Source organism: Loxodonta africana, chromosome X (assembly GCF_030014295.1).
Source record: "Loxodonta africana isolate mLoxAfr1 chromosome X, mLoxAfr1.hap2, whole genome shotgun sequence".
Lineage (NCBI taxonomy): Eukaryota > Metazoa > Chordata > Mammalia > Proboscidea > Elephantidae > Loxodonta > Loxodonta africana.
Genome location: NC_087369.1, coordinates 53,935,759 through 53,951,532, shown reverse-complemented (window position 1 = coordinate 53,951,532; position 15,774 = coordinate 53,935,759). Strand labels below are relative to the sequence as shown.

At 36.6% G+C, this 15,774-nt stretch overlaps 1 pseudogene; it reads left to right on the top strand.

Moving 5' to 3' along the window:
• Positions 1-2,708: 2,708 nt before the first annotated feature.
• On the top strand, positions 2,709-3,958 carry LOC100660033 (lupus La protein-like; annotated as a pseudogene).
• The last annotated feature ends 11,816 nt before the right edge of the window (positions 3,959-15,774 follow it).

Sequence of the window (15,774 nt, the reverse complement as noted above, 5' to 3'; positions counted from 1 at the left end):
TCAAACACAGCAAAGATGGTGAGGATGGCACAGGACACACAGTGTTTTGTTCTGTTGTACATAGGGTCACTATGAGTTGGGACCAACTTGATGACATCTAACAATAATAAACCCTTCTAGGCAGAAATTTCTTTTTTGGGGGGACCTTATTTCTACATAATTTACCGTCTTTAAACTGTCATGTATATCTATGATTCTATGTGTCTCTGATTCTGGAAATGTTGATATAGACTTTTAAATTTAATTTCTTAATTTTATTTCTTTTCCAATGAGATTGTCTGAATGAATAATAATATGGCTTATCAAATATGGCTTCAAAAGTAAAGATTTTTTATTGACAATCCATTCCAGTCCATAGTTAGATTACCTAAACAAAAAGTACAAATGGTTAACATTGTCACTGCTTAAAAAATATGGATCATGTTTCAATATAAGATGATTTGTGAAAAGATAATAAGGGTTCCTTCAAAGATGGGTTTGAAAGTATACACATGTGTTCTATATAAAACTTTCCTATTAACTCAAATCCACCACCCATCTGTCAGTTTGTCATACTGTTGTGGCTTGTGTGTTACTATGATGCTGCAAGCTATGCCCCAGGTATTTCAAATACCAGCAGAGTCAACCGTGGTGGACAGGTTTCAGCAGAGCTTCCAGACTAACAAATATGAGGAAGAACGACCTAGAGATTTATTTCAGAAAATCAGAAAATAAAAACCTTAGGGATAGCAACAGAACATTGTCTGACTGGTTTGCTTTGAAAACGTCATTAGGAAGGATCATTCACTGGAGGATGGCATCATGTTGGTGAACTAGAGGGCCAGTGAGGGTTAGAGAGACCCTCGGTGAGAGGGATTGGCACAATAGTTGCAATGATCGACTCAAACATGCCCGAGATCTTGAGAATGACAAAGGACCGGGTAACATTTTGTTCTGTCATACATGAGGTTACATGAGTCAAGTTGACTCAAAGGAAGCTATCTATCCAAATGTGCTGTGTTTCAATAGAAGAAACACCATATATGCTACCATGAATACCAATTTCTTGAAGTTCCAATCCTAACTTTAGAGGTATGTGCATCAAATGGGTACTATTTGTCAGTCATAAGAAAACATTTATTTTACTTTCTTCTTGCAAAAGTTAGCACATACATGGAATAACTATCTCAACCTTTTTATAGCACAATGGGAAATGCAGAAAACAAAGATTTGTAGAGTTAAAGACCTAATTTGGACAAACAGTAAATGAGCAAAAGCAATGAGGGCACATCTTCACTAAGTTACCATTTCCATATTACTAGGGGTGGGGTACATTGCACCTATGGCACAAAATTCAACATTTCTTTTCTTTTTGTCTTTCTCGAACTTGTTAAGAACTAATGTTTCCTAGTAATACATGGTTTTCATAGTTTCCTCAAGGAATCCACATTCAGGGGAAAGTGACGTATTTTTGTAGGGTTGAATGTTCTGATTACATTTGATTTCCTACAGTGAGTGCTCTCAACAGACTTCCAGGAAGGGTAGTATTTTTGCAAGGGTATCTCTTGTGTGCACTTTCTTCCTTTTTCTACTGTGTTTTCTCGGGTCAAGGAATGCAATCTCTAAACAAGGTTAAACAAAAATTACTGGCAGGTCTAAACTTAAAAAAAAAAGATAATACAGGAGTGATGTCACCAAAAATGGTGGAGTAAAGAATATCAAAAATTTGCCCCTCCATAAAAGCAAAGAAAAAACTGACAAAATTTGTCAAAGTCAACTTTTTTCAGTATTCTGGAAAATAACCAAAGTCTTGCCGCAACATGGGGAGAGTCTAGTTAAGAAAAATGCCTCAATCTCAATAAGAACAATGAGCTTTATGGCATTTTAACTTGCTATAGTAACACCTTTTACTCCTCAGTTCTGTGGCAATCTTAAAAAAAATAAGAGCTCACATTCCCAGTACTGGAGGAAGCAGAGTGGGCCTGGAGACCTTTCAAAGCTTTATTCCCAGTTAAGGCTCATTATCTGACATGTCTAGTGGTTCCATGGAAGACCTCACTTGAAAGGTTTGTCTTTATTTGACCTCACTCAAATTCATCCAATGCTAAAATTTTCCCCCCAGGGAAGAGAAGGGGGAGTTTATTAAATATTTTAACATCAGGGTTTACTTAAGTAATAGATAAAAGTTGGGGAAAAACAATAGAGCAGCCAGGGAGACTAAAAGGAAAAGTTGAGGAATGAGATGTCCACTGGGGCTTTGAAAAACTCTGGCATATTCCTGAGAGTCTAGAAGTCCATGCACATGTGTAGGTTTTGCACATGCCCAGAAAGACCTGAGAAGGCCATAATCTCTCAACTCTGACTAAATTTGAGGCTCCACACAAGCAAGAAGTGAAGGCTAAGGTAGAGTTGTAAACTGCTTAGAACAGTGTTGAAGACACACCCCCCCATACACAAAGCCCCTAGAAAAAGACTGGGAGACTCTTTGGTTGCAGGCATTTAAGGAACACTCTGTCCAATCACTAGTGAATCAATAAGCTAATCAGGTAGAAACTTGTGTGGCCACAGATGACAAATTTACAGAATTAGTTCAGAAGAGTCACTAAATAAACAACAACTAGAAGAAGAAACAATAATAGGGAAGTCTGCACATTGCTGTTGCCACTTTTGATCTTGTGGAGCACCTCTGCAGGACCAGAATCATAAAGGAAAATGTTCAGCTAGCAACAATGGTGGAAAATGGTGATAGTGAAAGATGGCTGCACTGCAGGCCAAAATCTGTCATCCAATTGAGTATTATTTTGGTGAGTTTAATTTTCCATGGGACAAGTTTTTAAAGGAACAGATCAAACTGGATGAAGGCTGGGTACCTTTGGAAATAATGATAAAATTCAACAGGCTAAACTGTCTAACAACAGACTTTAATGTAATAGTAAAGCATTGAGCAAATCAAAAGTATAACTCATGGAAATAAGTGAAGATTAAACTAAAATCAGAAGATCTCCAAGAAAATCCCTCCATGAAGTGATTGATGAGTATAAAAATTATTTTAAAAAACAGATTTGTTTATATTAAGGCTTCACAACTGATGCAAACTTCAGTGACATAAAAGAATGGTTAGAAGGCAAAGGTGAAGTACTAAGTATTCTAATGAGAAGAACATTGCACAAAGCATTTAAGGGATCAATATTTGTGGTGTTTGATAGCACTGAATCTGCTAAGAAGTTTGTAGATATCCCTGGCCAGAAGTACAAAGACAAAGATTTGCTAACACTTTTCAAGGAAGACTACTTTGCAAAAATGAATGAAAAAAGAAAGCAAAATAAACTAGAAGTTAAATTATGAGCTAAACAAGTGCAAGAAGAAAAACAGTAGTTAGCAGAAGATGCTGAAATGAAATCTCTAGAAGAAAAGATGGACTGCTTGCTGAGATTTTCAGGTGAGAGATTATTAGACCTGTAGGGAAGATTTGCACAACCTTTTCTCAAATTATGGATTAATAAAATGGATAGACTTTGTCAGAGGAACAAAAGAGAGAATAATTCTATTTAAAGAAAAAGCTAAAGAAGCACTGGGTAAAGCCAAAGACGCAAGTAATGGTAACCTACAATTAAGGAACAAAGAAGTGACGTGGAAAGTACTAGAAGGAGAGGAGGAAAAAGCAGCATTGAAAAAAATTCATGGAAGATTAACAAGAATCCCTAAACAAATAAAAGTCAAAAGGTCACAAATTTAAAGGGAAAGACAAGGGACATAAATTTGCCCAGGCTGAGTCTGCTAAAGGAAAAGTACGGTTTCAGGGCAAAAAAAAAAAAAAAACTAAATTTGATAGTGATGATGAATGTGATGAAAATGGTGCAGCTGGATCAGTGAGAAAGCAAGAGAAGACACAGACAGAGAAGTACCTGCATCAAAACAACAGAAAATGGTTCCAGAGACCAGTAATTTCATAAACAATTTTAAGATTCATTCTAATTAGGTTTTAATCTACTTTTGTCTTTGGAGAGTTTTAAAAAGAAAACCAAATTAGGTCCACTTCAATGTGCACCTGTAAGAAAGGGAAAAAATTGTGTTTAACTTGTCTTTTTTTGTTCTTATGCTATCTAATGAGGATTTTTCTTAATGTAGAGTTTTGTGTTATCAGATGATTCAAATATCAAAAGGAAGGGTCTTCCACTAAATTACCTTTTAATATGAGAATGTATTAGTATAAACTAATAAAATATATGCTATATAAAAAGAAAAAAGCAACAAAAACAAATGCTGGGGTAGGGGGAAAATTAATTTTCAAGTTGTCACATTATACTATTTGAAATATCCAATTTTCAACAAAAAAAAAATTACAAGATATACAAAGAAGTAAGAAAGCATGATCCATATACAGGAAAATAAGCAATCACTAGAAAGAGTCCTTGAGGAAACTCAGACATTGGACTTGTTAGACAAAGCAGCTATTTTAAATATGTTCAAGGAACTAAAGGACATAATGTCTAAATAACTAAAAAAAAGAAAGAAGGAAAGCATGAAAACATTGTTTTACCAAATGGAAGATATAAAAAAAGAGAAATTATAAAAAGGAACCAAATAGAAATTCTGGAATTTAAAAAGTAAAATAACTGAAATGAAAAATTCATTAGAGGTGTTTGATGGCATATTTGAGCAGAAACAATCACAGAACTTAAAGATGGGTCAATTGATATTATCTAGCCTGAAGAACAGAGACAAAAGAATGTTGAAAAATGAGTAGCACCTCAGAGACTTGTGGGACCCATTGAGCATAACAACATATGCATAATGGGAATTCCAGAAGGAGAGGAGAGAGAAAAAAGACAGAAAGATATTGGAAGAAATAAAGATGAAAATTTTTTCCAAATTTAGTGAAAAACATTAATCTGCAGATCCAGAAAGCTCAACCAACTGCGAGTAAGGTAATAAGCTCAAAGACATAGACACTGAGACACATCATATTCAAAAACTTGAAAGACAAAGAATATTGAAAGCACCTACAGAGAAGTAAATCATCACATAAAAAGGAATCCTATATAAAATTAACAGTTGATTTCTCGTCAGAAACTGTGGAGGCCAGAAGGCAGTGGAATGACATTCAAAATGTTGAAAGACAAGAAGTGTCAACCAGAATTCCATATCTGGCAAAACTATCCTCCAAAAATAGAGGAGAAATTAAGACATTTTCAGATAAAGAAAACTAAAAGTCCATCTCCTGTAGATCTGCCCTACAAGAAATATCAAGAGAAGTACTTCAGGCTTAAAGGAAAGAACAATAGACAGTAACTAGAATCCACATGAATAAATAGAGCACTGGTAAAGGTAACAACAGGTAAATATAAAAAACAGTATATATGTATTTTTGGTTTGTAACTCCTTTCTTTTCTTACCTGATTTGAAAGGCAATTGCACAAAACAATAATTATAAATCTAAGTGCGTGGGAACACTGTCATAAAGATGTAATTTTTGACAATAACAACATAAAGGAAGGAGAAATGGGACTATATAGGAGCAATGTTTTTATATACTTCTGAAATTAAGTTGTTATTAATTCAAGATAGATTGTATAAATTAAAATGTTAATGGTAACTTCAAAATGGTAACACAAAAATTGTAAAAGAAAGAACAAGGGAATTAAAATGGAACACTATAATAATGGAGGAACTGAGGATCAAGAGATATAAGCCATACAGAAAACAAATAGCAAAATGGCAGACATAAATCCTAACTTATCCATGAGTCAGAATTGACTCAGCAGCAACCAACAGCAAACAACAACCAGTAATTGCATAATTACATTAAAGGTAAATTTATTAAATTTTCCAAATAAAAGGAAGAGATTGACAGATGGATTAAAAAAAAAAAAAACTCCAACTATAGCAACATACAAGACACACACTTTAGATTCAAATACACAAATAAGTTGAAAGTAAAAGGATGGAAAAAAATATTACATGCAAACAGCTAGCAAAAGAGAGCTGGAGTAGCTATATTTATATTAGACAAAAGAGACTTTAAGACAAAAATTGTTACTTGAGGGAAAAGGACATATTATAATGACAAAAGGGTCAACTCACCAAGAAGATATAACAATCATAAACATATATGCACTTAATAACAAAGTCCCAAAGCAAAAACTGACAGAATCAAAGGAAGAAATAGGCAAATAAACAATAATAGTTGAAGACTCCAATACCTCACTTTCAATGATGGATTGAAACAAACAAAATACCTAGACAGAAGGTCAGCAAGGAAATAAAAGATTTGAAGAAAACTACAAACCAGCTAGACCTAACAGACATCTATACACTTCATCCAACATCAGCAGAATGCACATTTTTTTTTCAAGTGCACATGAAACATTTTCCAGGATAGACCATATGTTAGGGCATAAAAGAAGTCTCAATAAATTTAAAAGAATTGGAATTATAAAAAGTATGTTCTTGTCCACAGTGGAATGAAGCTAGAAATCAATAACAGAAGACAATTTGGGAAATTCACAAATATGTGGCAATTAAGCAACACACTCCTAAAATCAACAGGTCAAAGAAGAAATCACAAGAGACATTAGAAAATACTTTAAGATGAAAGAAAATAAAAATAAAACATACCAAAAATTATGGGATGCAGCAAAAGCACTGTTCAGGGGGGAATTTATAGTTGTAACAACCTACATTATAAAAAGAAGAAAGATCTCAAATTAAAAAATCTAACTCTCTATCTTAAGAAAATAGAAAAAGAAGAGCAAACTAAATCCAAACCAACAGAAGGAAGGAAATAATAAAGATTAGAGTGTAAATATGAAAAATGAAATAGAGAACAGAAAAACAATAAAGAAAATCAACAAAGCAAAAGTTGATTTTTGAAATGTTCAACAAAATTGCCAAACCCTTAGCTATACTGACTGACCGAAAAAAAAGAAAGAAGACTGAAATTACTAAAATCAAGAAAGAAAGCAGGAAGATACTAGTACCCTTACAAGAATGGAAAGAATTATAAGGGAGTGGTATGAGCAATTGTGCATCAACAAATTATATAACCTAGATAAAATGGAAAAATTTCTAGAAACACATAAACTACCAAAACTGAATCAAGAAGAAATAGAAAATCTGGATATAACTATAACATGTGAAGATATTGAATTAGTAATCAGAAAACTTCACACAAAGAGAAGCCCAGGATCAGATAACTTCACTCGTAAAGTCTATCAAATATTTTTAAAAGAATTAACACTAATTTTTCACAAAAAACTCTTCCAAAATATAGAAGAGAAAGAAAACTTTCTTATTCTATGAGGTTACAATTATCCTGATGCCAAAACCAGACAAAGATTTCACGTAAAAAGAAAACTATAGATCGATATTCTTTATGAATACATAATGTAAATGTTATGAACAAAATACTAGCAAACTGAATCCACCAGCATATTGAAAAGACTATGCATAATGCCCAAATGGGATATATCCCAGGAATGCATGGTTAGTTCAACATATGAAAATCCATCAATGTAATACACAATATTAATAAAATTAAGTGCCCAAATCACATGATCATCTCAATAGATGCAGAAAAATCATTTGACAAAACCCAATAATTCCAAAAAAATAAGGATAGGAGGGAACTTCCTCAATCTCATAAAAGACATCTACGAAAACACACAGCTAACATCATACTTAATGGCAACAGTCTGAAAGGATTCCTCCTAAGATCAGGAATCTTACTGTCCATCGTCACCACTGCTATTAACACTGTACTGGAGGTTCTAGCCAGGGAAGTTAGGCAATAAAAAAAGATATAACAGGCATCTGTATTGAAAATGAAGAATTAAAACTATCCCTATTTGCAGATGACATGATCTTATGTATAGAAAGCCCTAAAGAACTCACACACACACACAACTGTTAGAGCTAATAAATGAGGTTCCAGGATACAAGGTCAATACACAGAAATCGGTCATATTTCTGTGCACTAGTAATAAACAACCTGAAAAGGAAATTAAGAAAGCAATTTCATTTATGAAATACTAAGAAATAAGTTTAACCAAAGAAGTGCAAGAGTTGTACACTGAAAACTACAAAACATTGTTGAAAGAAATTAAAGAAGACCTCAATAAATGGAATGATACCCCATGTACATGAACTGGAAGATCTAATATTGTTAAGATGGCAATACTCCCCAAATCAATCTACAGATTCAACACAATCCCTTTTAAAATTTCAGCTGCATTTTTTTTATATAGAAAGAGCAAGGTGAAGCTAAAATCACATAGAATTTCAAAACCAAAAACCCAGTGCCGTGGAGTCGATTCCGACTCATAGCAACCCTATAGGACAGAGTAGAACTGCCCCATAGAGTTTCCAAGGAGCAGATTCGAACTGCCGACCCTTTGGTTAGCAGCCATAGCACTTAACCACTGTGCCACCAGGGTTTCCATAGACTTTCAAGGGACCCATAATAGCCAAAACAATTTTGAAAAGGAAGAACAAAATTGGAGAAATCACACTTCCTGATTTCAAAAACTCTTACAAATCTACAGTAATCAAGAGAATGTGGTACTGGTATAAGGATAGACATATAAAAAAAAAATTTTTTTTTCATATAGATCAATGGAATAGAATTGGGAGTACAGAAGTAAACTCATATACCTATGCTCAATTGATTTTTGACAAGAGTGTCAAGACCACTCAATGGTGAAAGAATAATCTTTTCAACAAATGGTGCTGAGACAGCTGGATATCTACATGCAAAAGAATGAACTTGGACCCCTATCTTACTCATATACAAAAATCAATTGAAAATGAATCTAAGACATAAGTGTAAAAGTTAAAACTATATTATTCTTGGAAGAAAAGAGGGGGTAAATCTTTATGACCTTGGAGTATGCAATGTTTTCTTGGATATGAGAGCAAAAGCAGAAACAACCAAAGGAAAAAATCAATAAATTGGACTTCATCAAAATTAAAAACTTTTGTGTGCTAAAGGACACCATCAAGAGAGTGAAAAGACAACCACAGAATGGGAGAAAATATTTCCAAATCATATATCTGATAAGGATCTAGTACCCAGAGCTCTTGTAACTCAATAATGAAGACAATTCAATTAATACATGGGCAAAGGTTCTGAGTAGACATTTCTCCAAAGATATACAAATGGCCAATAAGCACATGAGAAGATGCTCAACATTATTATTCATTAGGGAAAATGCCGATGAAACCCACAATGAGATACCACTTCACACCCACTAGTATGATTACAAACAAGTATAATAAGAAAAGGATATAACAAATGATGTAAGGATGTGGAAAAATTGTAACCCTCATATACCACTTGTGGGGATGTAAAAATGGTGCAGGCACTGTTGAAATTAGTTTGGCAGTTCCATATTTGACATAGTTACATGTGTTGATGTAGGTGTGCATGTGTGTGTATAACAAAACCCTTCTTGAAGTAACATTTATCCATACTACATGCTACGTACTCTGGTATTTTCTATTCTATTCCACTTTTTAATGGTGGTTTAATATTTAATGTTGATTTTGTGATCCAGTGTTACAATGAATAATTTGAAAACATAACTGCACAAGATTCATCCAAAATATTCAAGTCCATCTCTGTGATGTCAAATGACTCTATCCTAACTGGATAGGAAAAAAAAAGAGGCCCACAAAATTCAATGGGTGGGAGAGGGGAAAATGATAGTCATCTTTCCTGAGTGGCCAAGGGCTGGGTAAATGTTCATGGAAGGAGAGGCCAGACCTGGGAAAATGGCTCCCCCAACTCTAAGGGAAATTAATGTGGGGAAACACAATTAGATGTCATTTTATTCTATTTTTTAAATTTTCCTAAGGGAAAGTCCTGTATCTGATTTCTAGGATCTTTTTAGAGCTAAATTTCAGATATTCAGCACAATAGAGAGGTTATGAGTCTGAGAGGCTGGTAGCTTTATGATGACCAAACACAAGCTTATAAATGTGAAATGAGCAGTGGTTTTATTTTTCTGGATACCATTTTATTGCCACACAACTTCTTTTCACTTTAGATTTAAAAAATTCAATTGAAATTAAGAAAACAAATGGCATGCATTTGTTGGTGAGAAACTGAGAAGAATTATCCCAAAGCTTGCACATCTGGTAGTAACTTAAAAGATTTTTAAAAATTACTAGGTTTCATTGGTGATTCAGTGTTGTAATTATCCATGAAAATGTATGTTAGTGCTTTATTGCATGAATTAAATACCAATCCCATAAGACAACACCTGTAGTCCTTATTTAATGCTTCTCTGTTCTCATTAACAATGTTGGTGCAAACAGGGCACTCAAGAAGTAAGCTTAAAAAGTTATTTTTTATTGTACATGTCACCATGGTTTTCACTCTTTTTCTTTCAGTAGAGACATTGAAACACTAGGCCCATTTGTTGCCCTTGTAGCATTACAAATCTATGAGTCAATAATGATAAGTGAAAGCCTTTATATCCTTCTTGCCATTGGCCTAGTCTGGTAAGAAACGAAAGAAAAACCTTCTATTATGACCGCTGATGTATAGATCTGTAGCCACCAAAACATCTTAGGAAGGAAACTCGATTTTAAAATATCTCCTCAGCTTTCCTTAGCAGAATAAAAAAAAAATACCCTCTTAATATTAATAGCAGTACCAGCTCTTCCGAAGATTTGATCAAATCAGTTAAAGGGTCCAAAAGACTTTATTGCCAGCAGATGAAAGAATCCTTGGCTACCCTTCACATCTCTCCAAATGTTCTGATCAAACCTTCAAAAAAGTAATTCTTTCCACTCTCTCACCTATTTTTGTGGAGAAATAGCTTTCAAAATGGACTTTCTAGTAAATCACACAATGTTGTTTTTAGGTGCCGTTGAGTCAGTTCCGACTCATAGCGACCCCATGCACAACAGAACAAAACACTGCCCGGTCCTGCACCATCCTTACAATCCTTGTTATGCTTGAGCTCATTGTTGCAGCCACTGTTTCAATCCACCTCGTTGAAGGTCTTCCCCTTTTCCACTGACCCTGTACTCTGCCAAGCATGATGTCCTTCTCCAGGGACTGATCACTCCTGACAACATGTCCAAAGTATGTAAGACGCAGTCTCGCCATCCTTGCCTCTATGGAGCATTCTGGCCGCACTTCTTCCAAGACAGATTTGTTCGTTCTTTTGGGAGTCCGCGCAATATTCAATATTCTTTGCCATCACCACAATTCAAAGGCGTCAACTCTTCTTCGGTGTTCCTTATTCATTGTCCGGCTTCCACATGCATATGATGTGATTGATAATACCATGGCTTGGGTCAGGCGCACCTTAGTCTTCAAGGTGACATTTTTGCTCTTCAACACTTTGAAGAGGTCCTTTGCAGCAGATTTGCCCAATGCAATGCATATTTTGATTTCTTGACTGCTGCTTCCATGGGTGTTGATTGTGGATCCAAGTAAAATGCAATCCCTGAAATCCTTGACAACTTCAATCTTTTCTCCATTTATCATGATGTTGCTCATTGGTCCTGTTGTGAGGGAATATAATATATGAACAAAAATTTACCAGAGGAATTCTCTAGCCTTAAAAATCTGGCAATGTTCATTAACAAGATACATTATGAACTTTTCTCTTAGTTGCCATCAGGTTGGGCAGAAATGTGGATCATGCAGTTTGGGAAAGGACTACAAAAGCCCATTACTACTCTGCCTTTTTAACACCCAGCGACATAGATCATCCTTCCCCTCTGGTTCCTCTTGAGACATCAGTCAGTAACTCAGGATATAGTATCTGCCCTTAAAAAGCTTACACACTCTTAGGGAGGAATGGAACGCCCACGCTTGGCACCACTAGGTATTAATACAAAGGGAGATAGAGATCAGTACATGTTTATTTGGGCTGAGGCAATTCCAGTTATGTAGGAGTAGTTATCCCTGAAGTCAATCATTTAACAAGTGTTTGTTGAGAGCTCACTGTGTGCCAAGCACAGTCCTAAGCACAGAAGACACAGCAGAGAGCAAAACAGATAAAGTCTCTGCCCTCATGGAGCTGATATTCTAGTTAGGGAGAGAAACGATACACAAATTCAAACTAAACCTGTTCCCGCCGAGTTGATTCTGACTCATAGCAACCCTACAGGACAGAGTAGAACTGCCCTACAGGGTTTCCAAGAAGCAGGTGATGGATTCGAACTGCCAACCTTTTGGTTTGCAGCCACAGTTCTTAACCACTGTGTCACCAGGGCTCCAATGTGCAAATGAACACATACACACACACACACGCAAAGATATATAAATGCAAATAAGTACTATGTTGCAGTAGTAGAATAAAGCATGCTAAGGAGGTAGGTAAAGAATGATGGAAGTATAATGTTTTTAGAGACTTCTTTGCTATGAGAAAGGAGAAAAAATAAGCCTTTGAACAGCAATGAAGAATGAGACAAGTGAGAATCTGGGGAAGAGTTTTCCTGGCAGTGGGAACTGCAAGTACAAAGGCTCTGAGGCAAAAGTGTACATGAGTTCAAAGAATAGCAAAAATGACAATGAGCCTGTAATGAAGAGTTTCAAGGAGACAGTGTTAGGAGATGATGTCAAAAAGTTATCACGGGATTAGATCACGTAGGGACCTGTGGACCATAATGGAAATTTTATATTTTACTCTGAAATGGAAAATCACTGGAGGGTTTTGAGCAGAAGAATGACATTATTAGATCATCTGGCTTCTGTGTGGATAATAAACTATAGAAGAGTGAGGGGCAAAAGTCGAATCAGGAGGCTAGTTAGAAGGCTGTTTACAGGAATTCAAGTGAGAGGTGATAGTGGCTTGGACCTGGGTAGCAGTGATGAAGGAGCTGGGAAGTTGCCAGATTCTGGACTGAAAATTAAGGTAAGTCAGATTTTAAAAATGAAATTAAATACATCCATTCCTTTGTGTTTATGCTATGTCCACCCAATAACCCACGGATGTTCTCAGATTAGCCTGGAGTATAAGGCGCAACAGACTATTTCTTCCTGGTGTTCTTACACACACTTATATGTCCTAAGCTAACTGACTTAGGCTGTGTTCTCTAGAGAAGCAAAACCAGTAAAGCATATAAATATATATAGATTTATATCAAAGAAATGGCTCATGCAGTTGAACAGGCTGGAATGCCTCAAGTCCATGGGTCAGGCTAGAGGCCTGTCCTTATTCATGTAGCCGCAGAGGCTGGCAAACCCAAGATCAGCAGGTCAGACAGCAGGGCTCTGGGTTACAGGCTGCGAAGACTGACGAATCCCAAGATCGGCAGCCAAGATGGCAGGTAAGCTGCTAGCTCCAGTCCGAAGAACTGAATGTGAAATGAACAGGAGCCAGCTGCAGGATTCAGAGTGAGCAAAAGCCCACAAGCCTTGCCAGAAAGTCTACCTATATTGGATGCAGGCCGCACCCCCAAGGTAATTCCCTTTCAAGTATTTGACTACTCATAGCAGATCCCATCATGGAGGTGATCACATCATATCAAATCTCATCATGGAGGTGATCATGTCATTATACAACTCCCAAACTACATCATAACTGCCAAACCACTGAGAATCATGGCCCAGTCATGTAGACACACAACCTTAACCCTCACACTAACTGAGAAGCTACTGCTATGATGTGTTTCAAGGCAACCAGAGTAAGTGGTCTCATGGATTCAACAGGAAAGCACCACATTTTATGACATAGTGTTGGAAAACCAAAGTCAATAATGCTGAAGAATCAATGGCTAGCTTAATCTGGAAATAAATTTTATGGTCAGTTACAGAAAGAAAAAGAAAAAACAAGTTCAGTACCCACTGTATAACAACATCTTGACATTTTGCTTTTTTTCTTTTTCGTATTTTTTAAAAAATACCATTTAAGACATAATACAGTAACAAACCTACTTTTCTCCATTTATTACCAGATTAGGACGCTAACCTTAAGCAGTACACTTTGACCAAGCAACCATGTTCAGCAAATATTTACTGTGTCCCCACTGCATGTAAGGCACTGATTAACACAGTGCAAGAAGCAATGGTAAGTAGGAAGACAGAATAGAATGTGCTAAGTGTCAGAGCAGAAGTGAAAGAAAGCAAAACATTATCAGAATCCAGAGCCAGGAGTAGGATCTGTGCAGGGAGTATCCATGTGTGGGGACCAGGAGTATCTTCTTAACAAGGTAACACTTGACTTAGGCTTGAAGAATGGGGTAGAGATGGAGGTAAGTGGGAATGACAGAAGGAAATAGCCTGAGGGAAAACATAAAACCAGAAAAGGCAGTGAGCATATCTTTCAATTACTGAAAATTCTTGAATACCAAGCTAAGGGAGATTAAATTTTATTCTTTAGACACTGGAGAGCCACTGCAGAATTTAGGGAGGTACATAATGGGCTTTTTAGAAATATTTAGCTAAAAACACTTATGCAAGACACCAAAAGAGGCCTACATAAGTGAAAAAACATACCTTGCTCATAGGTAGGAAGATTTAACATTATAAAAATGTCTACTCTACCAAAAGCCATCTATAGATACAATGCAATTCCAATCCAAACTCCAACAACATTTTTTTTTTTTTACGGAGACAGAAATGCCCACATTTTATTAGAAATTGGAACATAACTGTTCAGTATTGCTAGAACATCGAAATTGAACGTAAGTTCATAGTAAACTGAAAAGAGTAGAAATTAAGTATAAAAATGGAGCGAGATTTAAAGTTTCCTCAGACATTAAGACAACAGCAACAACAACATAAAAACGGTAAAGGTGAATTTAAACGTGGAAATGGTGGGGTCTTATTTATGTTCTCAGGAAAGACGTTTGGAAACCCCAGCACCTGCAAGATAGCTGGGCACTGGAAGCAGCGGAACGAAAGACAGACGGTCCTCAGTTGCTGGGGCAGACGTGGGCCCAATTTGTCCGTCGTTGCCAAGTTTCCCCCAGGGCTGGGATCTAGGCGTGCGGCAAGTTTAGGTTCTTCGACCTCGTTGTGACCGTCACTGGCCTGAGTTAGAGGCCGATTCAGGTGAGAAGATGGTTGAGTCCCAGGAGCTCTCCTAGAGCCGCCCTTTTGGGGGAACTCCTGGGCTCCCCGGCTTCGACAGTAGCAAAGGAAACACGCGACCCTGCTCTCGCTTCCTCCCCTCAACATTCATTCCTCTTGGGCTCAGAAGTTTCCAAACAGGGTTTCCTCGTCAGAGTAGAACTCGGAGACGAATTCTCAGGCAGAACAGTGCATTGCTCCCTTTCCTTGGAACTTCTACTTTCACTTTCCCTGCATTCGGGTTCCAGCCTCCAGGTCGCGTTTTTGGCCTCGGGCATTAAGTTTTTAGACAGATTTTCTTTGCAGGGGAAAGTTGACAACCTTTGAAGACATAGTCGGCAAAGGCACCACTCACCTTTGTGCTACCACAATTAAAAGTAACCAGGCCACTTCTGTGGTCTCATACCTTAAACCGAACTTTGCTCCAGGAGAAAAGGTTAGTGACTTACCCGTAGAACCACAGAATCAGCTCTAAAGACCCTATTTCCTGAATTCCTGCTTATTTCCTGTGTCCACAAGGGATTAAACAATCTTAAATCGTTTAGGGTATCTGGCTTTTAGCAACTGCGGTAGGGCTCTGGGTTGTCTGGTAGTAGACTGGGCTGCAGACAAGAGGGAAGGGGCTCCACTTAAAGGTTGTTTCCTTCCATTCTTTGGGAGGTATTCCAGGGGGGAAAAAACAGAGGAAAATGAATTATTTGTGGTCCTTTCCCTCATGTTGACCCACGTTATTGGCCAATTATTTAATAATAAAATGTTCA